Source organism: Canis lupus, chromosome 12, assembly GCF_048164855.1.
Source record: "Canis lupus baileyi chromosome 12, mCanLup2.hap1, whole genome shotgun sequence".
Taxonomy (NCBI): domain Eukaryota; kingdom Metazoa; phylum Chordata; class Mammalia; order Carnivora; family Canidae; genus Canis; species Canis lupus.
Window position 1 is genome coordinate 37778229 of NC_132849.1, and position 15594 is coordinate 37793822.

At 35.6% G+C, this 15594-nt stretch overlaps 1 long non-coding RNA gene across 1 annotated transcript in view; it reads right to left on the minus strand.

The window, feature by feature from the left end:
* Positions 1–15594, minus strand: part of LOC140601523 (uncharacterized) — a 602967-nt gene that overhangs the window by 245374 nt on the left and 341999 nt on the right. Inside the window, exons 12-13 of the long non-coding RNA XR_012004538.1 lie at positions 15302–15495; positions 12591–12821 (exon numbers count right to left, since the gene is read on the minus strand). This is a non-coding gene — a long non-coding RNA (uncharacterized lncRNA). The remainder of the gene's footprint in view (positions 1–12590; positions 12822–15301; positions 15496–15594) is intronic.

A 15594-nucleotide genomic window follows, 5' to 3' on the forward strand; every position in this document is an offset into this window, starting at 1 on the left:
CTCAATTCCTACATGTGCTTTGCAATGATATTAAATGGCTCTCTAAATTTTTGGTGTGCTCATCTAACCAATTTGTCTTTCTAAAATGGAAGCCCCTAAAAAGTAAGGACCGTGTATCATTACTATTGTTGTTTTGTATTTCCAGAACCTAGAACAGTGCCCCATATCAAAGTCTTGTTAAACAACTGAGTGGTGGTTTGATTGATAAGTGGGCCTTACTGTCCTGATCTATGGGTATATATTAGAGTCACTCTCACAGATGAATTATTCCCTCTCATGAAAATTCTTTTTCTAAAACCCATCTTTTTTTTTTTTTTCCTGTCTTGTTCTTCCACTGAGCCTTTCAGTCTGCCAAATCAGGAATCAAATGCCTAATGCTCTAAAGAAGGCTCCACGACCCTCTTGATCGTTCTACCCTATTCTTCTAGGCTTCCAGCTCTCACACAATACAGTACTAGCACAGACTGTTACATTACTTTTAAAACTAGTTGTCAATGTCTATCTTCCACAAGTAAACATATATTAAAGTTCATAGAGATCCACAGAGTTTCTGTTATCAGTATATGTACTCCTTTCTTTCTACTCCTCACTAATGCCACAGAAGTCAGAGACAACCTGCTTGCTTTATGACTGAAAGGGGATGTGAAATAGGAGCATTAACTTGCCTTTCTTACTAGTCTCTAGAACATGGAGACAGTAATTTACTGCTTGGAAAAAGGGTTATTTCTTGAGCTCTGTGTACCATGTGGATAGGAGGAGGGGAGAGTGATCTTGGCAGCTTGAGACACAACTAATTACAATGAGCAGAAAACCAAACAAATATACTTTCAGTATCTAAAAATCAATACTGGTACTGAAGTGCTTTGGACTTGGAAGGAACTTTGAAGACATGGAGAAATATGCACAATATAAGAGAGCTTGCCTGGTTCTTAGTTTTCTCTGCAAAAATGGAATGGCAAATATCCCAGAGTAATTATGGCAAGACAAAATCACAAGGGAGAACAGAAATAATTAGCAAAGGTTTTGTGATCTACTAATCTTAAATAACAAATAATGATTTCATTCCATTTTATACTAGGCCCCTTAATTCTTTCTAGTATTTATAGATTCACTTCCCTCTCAAATTCTCATATTTACTGCCATGATGATGAGCTAAGAAGAAAAGAGAGCTAACATGCCATACCTTTATAGTACACATGAGTAAGGCATAGTTCTAATCACCACTGAACACGTATAAAATAGCCACAGCCACCTCAGGAATGATTGAGAAAATAATAGATTTTATTTTACATAAAAAGTCACTTTAGTGAAAACTCTAACACCCAACTTCTTAATAAAATTAATAGTAAAATTAAGTTTATAGACCAGAAAGAGAGGCCAGGATCATATTCATATTGGATTGAATGAAACAAAAAGAGGTTACTTTTTGGAATTGCAAAATGAGTTTCTGAGTGAATGTTGAAGAGTTTGTTGAGGTATGGCAAAGAAGTCTAACTTCCCCTTTACTTATGTAAAACTGTGATGTCCCCTCCCTTAGAATATTTAAGGAATGCATCCAGATTTTGTCACCTCACTCTAGAATCAAAATAACTCAAGTGGGAGGTAGTCAAAGAATGTAAAACAAAATGAGTAAGAGGAGGTGAAGATTTATACAAAGTAGCTGCTATCAAAGGCAAGACTTAATGATTAGAACTTCCCACTTTAGAAAAAGGAAAGTTAAGATGGATTACATGAGGGATAAAGTGGCTTTTAAAATTGAGAGATATATATAGTAATCCAGTCTTTGATGATGATCTGATATTAAGTATCACTCTCTCAGGGTTCAAAACAAGTTCATTTATACACAACACTAACTAATTTATGTTCTGGGGCACCATGAATTTTAAAATAAATGTTTTCAATGGCCTTAGATACATTTTTAGAAAATGTAATACATAATGAAACTTGTTGAAATGTATGCTATTTGGGAAATAACCCTAAATTTGTCTACTAATTCAAGGAATATATTAGTCTCCTTTACACGTAGCACATATGTTGTTGCTTCTGTATTAGAAAAATCATGAACTTGATGGACCACGGATTTATCCTAGTGGGGTATTTATCTTTTTATTGGCATTTATAACTTAGAAAATGTCTGTAGTGGTGATGCTCAGTATGTTGAGATTTGGAAAATGGAAAGAGCCTTATGCTCTCTAGCTGTACAAGTGCTCATTCTTCTCCCTGTTCACAGCTGGCCCCAGGTTGACCATTAGATGGAAAAGGTTTAGGGATAAATACATGCGTGTTAAGTGTAGCTTTCTGGATTCATACCATAGTCACCTTCAGAGGAAAAAGGAAAGGTCTTCATTTCCTTTCTAAAAAGATGGTGACGTTAGCTGTGGTGAACACTGAGTAAAAATTATATACCTGAAACTGAAAATCATATGTTAATTATACTTCAATAAAAGAAAAAGAAAAAAGGAAGAATGAAAGAGAGAGGGAGATAAAGAAAGAATGAACGACCTGACACAATCCATTTCTGTGTAAGACCAAAGATTCTGGATGAAGAAAACACTTTTAAAGAGTCATTTACACATCAGATTTTGTTGTATAAACTAAACACAGATGTGAAAAGATCTTTTTGACATCACGTGTTCAAATTTTCTGGAAGATCTGATTTTTCGAAATACATGAAAATTAAAAAGTAATCTTCACATCTGTTTGTTTTGATCTTGTTTGCACATATCTGGTTTTTTAAATGCAGACAGTCATATTACAGTTTAATTCGTGTCTCATAGTGTTGAGTACCTTGTAATGGCAGGCAATGTTCTAAATCCTTTTTTGACATACTTGCCTTCTCTCCTGCCACTATTAGAGCCTACTGAGAGGGTGCCTGGGTGGCTCAGTCAGTTAAGCATCCAACTCTTGGTTTTGGTTCAGGTCATGATCTCAGGGAGGTAAGATTGAACCCCATGTCAGGCTTCAAGCTTGGCATGGAGTCTGCTTGGGATTCTTTCCCTCTCCTTCTCCTTCTCCCTCCCCCTCTGCCCCTCTCCTTGCTCAAGCTAACTCATGTACTCTCTCTCTCAAATAAAATAAATCTTTAAAAAACCTATTGAGAATTAGCTTAGGAATTTCAAGGGTGATGATCAAAACTTATCATCATGATCATCATCATCTCACTGAGATGATGAGTGAGACAAAAATGAGCTTTTCCCTGCTCACTGTACTACCCAAGGGTTAGCTAGGGCAGAGAGATCATCCACCACATTGTTGTGAAGGAAAGTAATAAGTACTTATCACATGTTCCTGATATCTAACATGTTAACTGGTTAATCTACAATAGCAGTTTCATGAAGTTTACAGTTTCTATACAAACATGAGGGATCAAATTAATGTGAATAATAGGCTCATTGTTAGAGAATTAAGTAGATAAGACTATGTATATATCATTCACATGCCACGCATTGACAAACTCAGGTTTTTAAGAATATGATTATGCCAACAATTGGTCCTCTTCCCTATTGCTTCTTTGTTTCATTATATGAATACCTGAATTCAAGAAAATATTTATGACCATTGTCTAAGATCTCCTTGACTTGAGCAGTGCCTTTTTTCAGTGAAAACCCAGCAGACCTATGAAACCCTGGCTTACTTGCACATACTGAAACTTTTACCTCTCAGGGCACAAGTAGAAAATAGGTTTGTATTAGGCAGTGTAAATGGAGGTTTCATTTTAACTCAGCATTCTTATTTGTTGCACTGGCTCATCATCAGCACTACCAAATGGTGGGACCTGGCAAATCTATGGAGAACTGATGGCCTGAAGAAATATTTCCTGTCTTACTGAGAACAGGTCAGTTTCCTGGTTGTTGAGGCTAAGCTCTGGTCAGATGTCCTTACCTCATACTCAGTACTACCCAGTTTATGCGCTGCTTCATGGCAGGGTGAATATTATATTTAATTCTTGATTCTACCATCCAGCACAGCTGGATTAAACTCTAAACTTTAATTTCAACTTGGGCAGGAAATGTGTAAGGAACAGTTACTTTTGTGTACTATCTATCCTGCATTGGGTTAGTCACATTGCTAAGCATCTTTAGTTACTGTTGCTTATTTTTGATCCATATCTCCCTGGACACTGACACCTGAGACTCAGTTATTCCTACATCTTTGGTGTCTGAATCATGCATCTGTTGATCCATTGCTATTCATCTGGGCTCCGAGTCTTTACCTCACTGACTGAATATTTGGATTCAAATCTCTGTCTTCATTCATTCTCCAAAGATATCTTTGACTTATGTAGTGCTATTAAAATCAAAATAGATGTATTAATTTGTTGCTAAAATGGCATTGTTCTTTTATTTACTTAGTAAGAGAATTCTTACTATTTGCTCCTACAGCATCCTAAGTCCACATTCATCAAAGAACTTGAAAGCAGAAAAGGCCTTAAAAATAACCCACCTCTGCAAGCACCTCTTTTTTTTTTAGACAAAGGTTTTGAGGACTAGAGAGTTTGCAATTTGTACAGTTTCACACAGTGAGTTAGAAGTATAGCTAAGGATCTTTTTCTCCACACATCATAGACTTCCTCTGTTCCTTCAGCATGGCCATCTGTGTCTCAGGCCTTGCTCCTGTTTCTATTTCTCAGATGTCAAAACTCACTTGATTGCCTCAACTAAGCTGGGACAACAGGCATAAATCAGCACAGTTCAGGCAAACCACAATGAATGATCATCCTATACAGATACCTCAAACTCAGCATGTAACATGGAAGTAATTTTGTTTCAAACCTAGTCTTCATCCTGTATTCTTTATATTATTTCTTAGTACCACCACCATTTAGTCATGTGAGTGAGAACCCTGACAGTAATCTCTGGCTCCTTTTCATCTTTTACCTCCTTATGTTCACCCGATTGCTCTGACTTCACCTTCTGAATATCACTTGAATGTATCTGTTTTTCTAGATATTTACAGTAGGCTAACCAATATGGCTTACAAAATATTGAAAAGTAGAAATTCATGTAAATGTAAGATGTTATTTTTTGTCAATTTAATTTTGTTTGAAATCTGTATTTTCAGATGCATTATATTAACTCATGGCCCTCTGAGGGGCATCAACCTGATTGGGGGAACTCTGGTCTCCTATTGGCCTGGTTCCATCAGCTTTTTAACCATCAGGTGATTGTATCAGCAAAACACTTTTTCCTCCCCTACTCCTAACACCATCTATATAGATAAAGATAATTTCAAACAGCTATCTTGATGCAGTTTTTTCCAATGGGCTTACTGATATTTTGTTTTTTCCTGCCTCTCTTGTCTTCCCTTTAAGGCCCTTGGGACTCATTACCTAGACTACTCTTTTCAGAATTTAGCTTTCATTATGCAACAGGAACATACTACAACTCCTATTTCCTCCCATATAAACTCTGTTTTCGTCTTCTCTCTGATGTTCAAGCCCCTCTGAGATTGGTTTCTCACATCCATGCAGTCATATGTTCCAGTATTTCTCAGCACAAAATTCGCTATAGGCGAGTAGCCCTATATGTTTTCCTGTGCCCATGAAATTCTTATTTCTTCCCTATCAGCTTTGCATGTGCAGCCCCCTGCTCCTGCATATCTAAATGATTTTCTCAACATTTAAAAAATCTCATTCCTTTCTCAAGAACCAATTCAAGTAACTCTGTCTTTAGAGAGAATGCTGGAAAAAAAAAAAAGAAAAGAAAAAGAGAAGAGAAGAGAAGAAGAGAAGAGAAGAGAAGAGAAGAGAAGAAGAGAAAGAAGAGAAGAGATAGAAAAGAAAGAAAAGAAAAAAGAAAAAAGAAAAGAAAGAAAAGAAAAGAAAAGAAAAGAAAAAAGAAAAGAAAAGAAAAGAAAAGAAAAGAAAAGAAAAAAAAAGAAAAGAAAAAAAAAGAAAAGAAAAGAAAAGAAAAGAAAGCATGCTGGAGAACCTGAGGTCAAATTAAGTCCTCCTCTCTCTGAACTCCCATAAATGTTTACTCAAGCAGTTTGTTGCAGATACAAAAAGCATAAGCCTTGTGTTAGAGATTCCTGGATTTGAATACTGTCTCTGACACTTAGTAGCTGTGGCAGATTATTCTGTACATCAAATCCCTCATGCACAGAATAATACGCAACTCTTGGTTCTAAAGTAAAATGTTTCTTTTTTAAATGAACTCTTTGAGTATAGGAAACTTATGAACTTATGAACTCTTTAAGTATAGGAGACATTTCTGATATTCTAATTCATTGGCCAGATTCAGTGAGTTCTCAGGTTGATTGATTTCCAACCAGATACCAAATCGATACATTCAAAACCTAACCCACGTAAAGTGTTTTAGTTGGAGTAATAGTATCTATGGCTAAATTTAATTTCTCTTTATAAATTCTGCTTGTAATTGCAATAATTATGTAATTCCCTATCTCCTATGTTATCCTTTCTCCTAGCTATATATATTCCTGTTACTGTTTTTAACTGTCACAATTGTTTTCTTACCTTAATTCCCTGAATATGGCAAATCTAAATGCAAAATATTTTTGATATTTGAATACAACCAATCATAGGATAGAAAGAGTAAGAGCCATGATTGGGCTGAAATCTTATCATAGCATTGCCATATGTAGCTTTTCCTATATCAAATCACATTTCACAATTTTTAGTTAAACTTCTGTTAGGGCAATCGCTATACAGGAAACAAATAACAATATTAGAAAGTGTACCTGATTTGAAGTTACCTTATTTTGGTAGTATTGGAAACTCTGGGCTTTCGGAGTCAGTATTTATGAAGATACTTTTATCCATCACTGTGACAATTCTACATAAAATGGGTGACTCTGGACTAGTGCTTATTGCTAGGAAGCTATGGTCAGGAAAGAGGATTGAGAGCTGCCTGCTGTTGGCATGAATGTGTGTGTATTTTCCGTGACATGAATCATTGTCTAGGAAATAAGAATCTGCTTCAGAAAAAAAAAAAAAAAAGAATCTGTTTCAGAAAACAATAAAATCTTGCATCAGTGAAAGAGAGGAAAAAAGCAACTAAAATTCTATGGTTACAAAAATAATAACAAAACAAACATTACTGACTCCCTGTTCTAGTTTCTGGGACTTCTCCCAGGAGAGGCAATTATTATTTGTATTGATTTTAGTTTGCAAGCTTGCTCTCTAATGTGCCAATGGATAGCCCCAAACTAGTAAATAATTACATATTATACAAAAATACTGTGTCTTTTTACTGTAAGCTTCACAGCCCCAGAGCAAATTAATCTTCTCACTGTATGCTCTGTTACCTACAGTAAATACATCACAAAATATAGCATAAAGGGAAAATAAAACCTTTCTGATCACCAGAGGAAAACTGTCAACAAACAAATCTGATTAGTTTTAAGTGTTGAGGCTTGACTATGCTCCCACATTTAGAAAACACTGTAGAAAGTAGGCTTAAGTTTGCTTTTATGTACATTTTTGTCCCATGAAGAACTTTATTAGCAAATGAAGTAATTTTAATAAAGTGACAAAAGTAACAAAGAAACTGCATTATTCCTTTTTTCATTTTTTATCAGCAATAATAATTGACCAAAATGGCTTCACTTTCTCAGTGCAAGCTCTCAAACCATGACTTCTATGTGTCCATTTTCTTTGTCTTTCCTTTGAGTATAAAACAAAATTTCTCCTTTTATCCAAGTCTCTCCCCAACCCAACCTTTCCTTTATTCTGTTCTCCACCCTCTCTCATGTCAAGTGTGTTTCCGTACTACACCCTCTCTTTGCATTGTTTGTCTCCTTATCCCCACCTACCTGAGTCTTCCTTAGTCTTCTACATCTTGACCAGTGGCACCAACAGCTACTTAACCATCCAGTCCCATACCCAGGAGTTACCCTTAACTCATCACTTTCCATGATCTCCCAGCACCCAAACTATGCTGAAAAACGAAACCATGTTCTTTGGAACATCACAAAACTGTCCAGTTCCACATCATTTCCCTATCATAACTCTAGACTAAGCGATCGATACCTTTCATCTGAGTTCTCGTTTCCCAAATAGTTAAGTTTTATACTACAGCCAGAGGAATGTTTTAAAAATACATATCTAATCATATTGCTTCCATAGTCCAAACTCTTATAAACCTTCTAAAAGGACCCACACTTGTTACCACAGCTCTACCAGAGCCTCTTGGTCCTGCATGGTCTGGCCCAGCCTCTGCTCATTCTCAGCTCACATCAGACCTTCCCATGTGATTTCTCCTTAGCCATGCTGGTCTTTTTCTTTCCCTGAAACCTGCTAGTAATGCTGCAGGGAACATGCTGTATATCTACTGCATTCAAAGATGTTCCCCAGCTTTTCATAGAGCCAATTTTTCTCATCCTCCAGCTCCATGTCATCTCCTTAGATATTACTGATTACCATTTTCAAAATTAATCCTTCCATAGCCATCCACTGTTACTATCAATTATGCCCCCCAACTTTGTTTCTATTATGACACTTATTAAAAATTACAGTGATCTGGTATTATTATTTGATTACTCATGTATTGGCTGTCTGCTCCCATTTGAATATAAGCCTCAGGAGAGAAAGGAACTTGTCTTTTTTGTTATTAGTTTGTCTTCAGGGTACAGAACAATACCTAGTATATTCAGAACTCCAAGTTCTAGTATGAATTGCACCCTCAAGAGCTTTTCAACGTGGCATGTCTGAGTATGTGTCTCTTTGGTTGATCTAGTATAATTTTTTGTATGTGCTTTGGGTTTGTACTGAAGCTGAACCTTTTCTTTCCTTTAGTTTTACCAGGGTAATGAGGTTGCCATTGTACAGACAAAGCCATGAAGGGTCTGTAGAATTCCCATGGATACCATTTAAAATCTGAAAAGTCTACGCCCTAAGAGAGAGAGTGGATTGGAAAAGAATGACTAATTCCTATGACATTATTAGATCTATACAGTTAGAACCAGAGAAACACAAAATTTGATTCAATAATGTAGCAGCCTAGGTAGAAGGTTGCAAAGTTATATAACAAAAATTGCAGAATAAAGTAAGGATGTGACTTCAGAATAGGAAAATGGGTTACATTACCACTCTTCTTTAATTTAAGGACTCTAAGATAAAGTGCCTAAAAGTGAAAGTCAGCCTGAAGTTGGGATTGTGAAAAAAATCATTCTAGATATTTTTAGCTCCAGACCTCATATTCCTGGCCTACATTACAGGTCCTTATATGACTCTAACTCTTGGAGGATATGCATAGGATAATGTAATCATTTCCTAACCCATAGGAAGATTCAGGATTAAACATACAAATTTTATAGAATCATAGTAATATTTTTTGTGCTAAGAAAGATTTTTGTCCAAATTTATTATTTCAGCTAGTTGTAATGTTAAAGAGAATTTGGCTTTTTAGAGTAAGAAATTAATCTTGTGATTCTAATTTAAAATATGTCATTGAATAAGTGCTTTAGACTTGTAATTTACTAAGATTATATATTGTATCAGAAAACAATAAGAATCACCATATTTATAGGTTTTTTTTAAAGGTTTTATTTATTCATGAGAGACACACAGAGAGAAAGGCAGACACACAGGCAGAGGGAGAAGCAGGCTTCATGCAGGGAGCCCAATGAAGGACTCGATCCCTGGACCCCGGGATCATGCCCTGGGCCGAAGGCAGATGGTCAACCATTGAGCCACCCAGGCATCCCTATATTTATAGTTTTAATTCTGCTGGTTTTATAGAAAGCATTAGGGGAAATTTTATTTTATAAGTTAGCCAAAGTACTTAAACAGGAAATGAAATATATTAAATTTATGAATGCAATTTAAAAATTGATGGTATAAAGTATGTGAGACCATTGTTAAAATTTGCTAGAAATATAAATAGAATAAAAATATTTGTATGTTGTATCTAAAGAATAAGGGGAAAATGAGGTTCTGACTATTGGAACAAACCACTAAATATTTTTGGACCTGAGAAATTACCCTTGAGACATCAAGTCTAGTGAAATGTATGGCAAAAAGACATTTGCACTGATCAGAGAGTTTCTTGAATTAGAAAGGCTAGCTAGAGCCAAAATAAGTCACATTGTTAGGTTGTGAGGTGTATCAGACAATGAGAAGTAGGTATAATCCTTCAAGGTTTGTTCACTACTGTAGTGTTGTCTCTCCTCAAGTAGACCATAGACAAGTAGAAAATTTCTAAGCTTATCTATAACATCTCTCACAAAAAAACTCATTGTCACAAGCATTCTGTCTCTCTTTCATCCTTCCAGAAAACTTACAAGATTAGTATCATTATTCCCATTTTTAAATAATTTGAATAATTAAATGGTTTATCTAGTTATTCAACTAGAAAGTGGCAAAATCAGGATTCAAACTCAAGACTTTATATCTCCAAAGCTCTTGCTTTTTTCACTTTGCCCAGTTTACTAATGAGTTAATGTGTTATTAGGCAGGGTCACTACAAATATGATCAGCCTTTATTGTACAAAAGTGCCTTGACCTTGTTGTGTCAACTATTAGATACTCAGGTAGGTAGATGGGTAAGCTTTTCTAGGGTGAAAGAATGAAAAATAGAAATGATTGTTATCTTCCCTCAAATTGTACCAGGTGGGCAGATGCTTAAGCAACTTATTTGCTGGGTTTGCACTGGTTTTTTTAAACTTTTTATAAACAAGGGATACAAAAACTATACTCTGACAATGACATGTAAAATTGTGATGGCAATTAATTTAGATGTTCAGAAACTTCTGTAAATCCTGTGATATTGTAGGAGAGAATTTTGGTAATTTTTACTATTTCACAGTAAGGTGTGTGTGTGTGTGTACATTTGTGTGTTTTCTAGTCTTCTGTGAAATCTGCATTAGCAAGAAAATGTGAAGTTGGAATTCTGCCCCTGTAGATTGGGATGCTGGGCTTTGTTTGGAACAGGGCAGAGTAATTGGCATTTCCAAGGTTTTACTGATGGGTCCTGACCTGTTGAAAAGAGTGAGCTGTATGCCTGATATTTTTCTGGAGATGCAAGAGGAGACTCATCAGATTCTCAGCCTTCCCTTATTCAATTTAAATCATGAATAATGAATAACAGGGTTTTTTGTTAATACAATGACAAACCTCAAAGCCCAGATCATTTATGTTAGACTTATTGTGGCCCTCAACCAGTACTAAATTGGGAGGACACTTATGTGGATCAGCTTGCCTGTTTTCTGGCCACAACACCTAAAGGGTAATGAAGCTAGCATTCAGATCAACATAAAGGATGGTCAAGTTGAGTAGTCAGACTGAGTCTGCCTGGTAATACTGGTACTAGCCTCTACATGTATTATTTATTCCTTTAGAAGAGCAAAGGAGTCATTTCTCATTTACTCTGGCTTCTGGTTGACATAATATGCAACTCTGGCCTATGTTAGTGACAACATCATATAAAGCTGGGAGACATGAAGAATGACGGAGGTGACAGAAACTTTAAGGAATGGGCTGGATGATACCCACCAATGTTCCAATAGGCCACACCTGGGAAATAGTATAGGGTGTAGAGCAGTGGATAAGTGCACAGATTCTATCACCACATTACTTAGATTCAAATCTTAGTCCAGGGCAGCCCCGGTGGCCCAAAGGTTTGGCGCCGCCTTCAGCCCAGGGTGTGATCCTGGAGACCTGGGATCAAGTCCCACGTCAGGCTCCCTGCATGGAGCCTGCTTTTCTCCCTCTCCCTCTGCCTGTGTCTCTTCCTCTCTCTCTGTCATGAATAAATAAATAAATAATCTTAAAAAAAAATCTTAGTCCAGCCACTTATTAGCTATGTGACCATATATATATATATATATAGAGAGAGAGAGAGAGAGAGAGAAAGAGAGAGAAAGAGAGAGAAAGTGGTTGTTTAGTATTTTCATACTTTAATATATAATTATATTTTTATATTAAATCATAAATTTTACATTAAATCATAGAGTAGTAAAGCATGCACTTTAGTCTCTGGGTTATTACTTAAACATATGTAGTATAAGCTTTATTCTTGGTCCAAATGAGTAATTATCTGAGCACCAACATCATCCTCACCTAGAAATTTATTAGAGATTCAAAATCTCAGGCCACACTCCAGAGCTGATCACAAAATCTTTGAAAGTCAGAAAAACAAAATAATTTGAGGCCTAGAATTATGGTGTATTTCTCCAAACAGAATTTCTATTTGCTTTTGCCAGATTCCTGGGAATACCTGCAGTCTGAGATAATTGTAATTTCCTTTGCAGTGTTAGGTAACTTGGTGTTAGGTTTCATTCCCCGTGAGGGCTATTCTATTTCTAATTCATCTTTATTCCTAGGAAGCAGAATTTCAGTGTCCCAAATGAAGTAGTAGAGAGTTTATCAGATCCTTTCCTACTTTTGAGAGACTTGAGACTTCCAACCCTTGTTCTCTGAGACACATAAGACTGTCACACATTGTGTAGCATCTTGATAACTTATTTTGGAATTGGAAAATGGCCCTAGGGGAAATACATTCATAGAGTCTAGTCTCATTGCCATTCGAGATTTGCTTATTCTCTCTGAATTTGGTGCAGGACTTCTTTACTATCGGCTTTTTAATCCTTCAAGCTAAAGGTTTATTTGTTAATATATTTGTTCAACTTACCTATTTGTGCTAGATATTCAAAATTATTCACAGCCACTGAAAATAAAAGGTGCTGTTTGTAAATGAGGAGGTTAATATAGAAGCCGATGCCAGAGTTCCAGAACAGTGGGGATGTGGTGAGACCAAGGATCCAAGGCAGTGAACATCTCAGTTGATACCAGTTTCATCTAATGATTAGTAAAGACCAGTCCCACAATATTTCCCAAAAATATGCCTTGATACCTGTAAATCCTCAAGAGAAAAGAAGTTAGGGAAGAATATCTTCATTATCTGAGAAAAGCCTCTATTGTCTAAGTTTACCTAAATTGATTGACATTATTAGGAAGGGACCACTATATTTAATAAATATATTAAATATATTTAAAGAGCAAATAAAGCCACCTAGGGCACTATGGGACATACCTAGGTCCTCATCTGTGCCTATTTAGATCAATAAATAACTAAATTCAGGTATGACCTCAGAATTAACCTATGGTGTTCAGAAAATATTTAATTCCTATCCGATCATTTTCTTTGGACTTAAGAGACTATAAAATTAGAAGTACATTTTACAAGTGCTAACTTTTTACCAATAATTATAAATCCTAGTTATTGAATCATCTGTTAGTCAAGAACTGTGCTAAGCTTTTTTTAGATATATTAGAAAGACAGTGTAAACTACCTGGCTGTTTTCAAATCCTGGGTCTGCCTATTACCAGCTATGTGATCTTCTGAACGTTATTAACATCTGGAAACCTCCATTTCCTTTCCTGTAAAATTGGGATAACTATAACCCCTATCTCAAAAGTTAACAACTAAATGAGTTCATTTATGTAAAGTTTTTTAAATGGAGCCTGGTAGGTAGAAAGTGATCAATAAATGTTAATCACTGTTATCCTAAATGTAAAATAACTCTGCAGGATTGGTGTTATTATTCCCTTTTACAAGAAAATGGATTCATTGATGGTGAGCAACTTTTTTCAAAAGTCGCAAAATAAGTGGCAAAGCCTACAAATGAACCTGTTTATCAGCGTCCAAAATTTGTAGTATATTCACTCCATGACAATAGCCCTGCTTAATCTCAGCATATGACTTCATTTACTATCTGATATGTTACCATAGAACATATTAACTCCCTTCCAACACCCAAGTCTCTCTATATAATTTTATTCCTTCCCCTTCTCTCTTTATTGCCTTGATAAAATTATATGCCTTATTTTTTCTACTTTTCTTCTCCATTGAATTCTATCCATAAATACACTTGTCTTCTCCATTCTAAAATAATTAAATAAATAAGCAATAAAACAAACATAAACTCTTTCACAGCTTCATGAAAATTTGTGTTCTTTTACATCCAGCCTTCCCAAAAACTCTTACTCATCACCCCATAGCATCCATCCACCAATAAACCTTTCTAATTTAGTTTTCATTCCTACCATTCAGTGAGAACTACTCTCTTAAGACTGCATTTCCAAATCAGCTGTTGCTCCATCATTTACCTTTGACCTTCCTGCAAACTTTGATGGTTCCCATTCCCCTCCTGACCATTCTATTGGTTTGGGGCTTCTGTACTATCTAGGATCCCTACCTATTTCAATTAGTATTTTTTTACTGCTTAACATTTCTGGAAAAAAAAATAAGTAGGCTCCATGTCCAGCGTGGAGCCCAATGCACGGCTCAAACTCACAACCCTGAGATCAAGACCTGCACTGAGATTGAGTTGGACACTCAACCAACTGAGCCACTAAGGCACCCCACTTTTTTGAAATTTTTTAAAATTCCTTCATCCTTTAAATGATGGAGTTTCTCCCAACTCTGAACTGAACATTCTTTTCTATGAATTTATTGTCATATCCACTTTTAAACATTGACTATAAATTATATAGATGTTTCTAAAAACCTTACTTTGAACATGTACTTCTACCCAAATCCAGGCACATTTTCAACTGCTTAGAGAATCCTTCAATTATGTGTTGCTCCAATCCTCAACCTCAACATAAATCTTTTAGTCTACAAAATTTCATTAATAGGTAGACTCTAATCTTTCTTTTTCCAAAAACATTCATTCTCATTTGTTCAAACTTCTCTTTTCACACTGTTACTCCACTGGAACTGAGATACATCCTGCCAGGACTGGTGATAATCCATGTGAGAATGTTTTAAAGACCATAAGGATATTTCATTGCTATTTATGTTTTTAAATTTAAGACATATTTTCTCTTCCTGTTCTGATATCAGCACAGAAGAAAAATAGTTGTTATATTATTCTATATTATGATTTTCCATGATTCACAGAAGAAAAATAGTTGTTATATTATTCTATATTATGATTTTTCATGATTCATCTGTATCATGTAAGCCTCTATTTTATTTTCTATTTCGACAAGTGGTGTACTGTCAAGTACTTAACAATAAGCTCTCCCAAGGTGGGAGATCTTATATTCACTATATGGAAGGTAAACTTAGAGTGCTGGGAATACCTGTGAAAAAGACAGACAACAGTTATTTTCTTGTTGGAGGAAGAGTTATATTCTTGTTGGGGGAGATAGACAATAATCAAACAACACAATAACAACAAAAACATTTTCTCATACTAAAATTGGCTGAGTGGTGAGTGAATGAAATTGTTGAATTAGAAAATAATAGTGGCTCATATCTAATAGAATGGCTCTTTTGTCTATTCTCTCAGTCCTAAAGGTCTTATTTAATAAAAACTCAATGCTGTAACTTACTTTGTACAGTTATGGACAACAGCTCATTTTCACTTGTGCTGTGAAGTTTGATGCCATTTTCAGAACTTTCAGCAACCAAATACAAAATGGTAGAATTTAGTGGCATACATAATAAACAGGTGTATTCTTCCTCCCTTCACCCCTTGTGCAGTGCCAAAGGGCAGGGGCATTGTCAGAGGCATATAATCATTGACCTTTAATATCAAAAGGAAATGAAAGATGGTCAGGTGGAGAGAAAGCAATTTATTTTATGGTATGAGGGTGACAGAGTTTTTTTTGTCTCTCTAAAAATT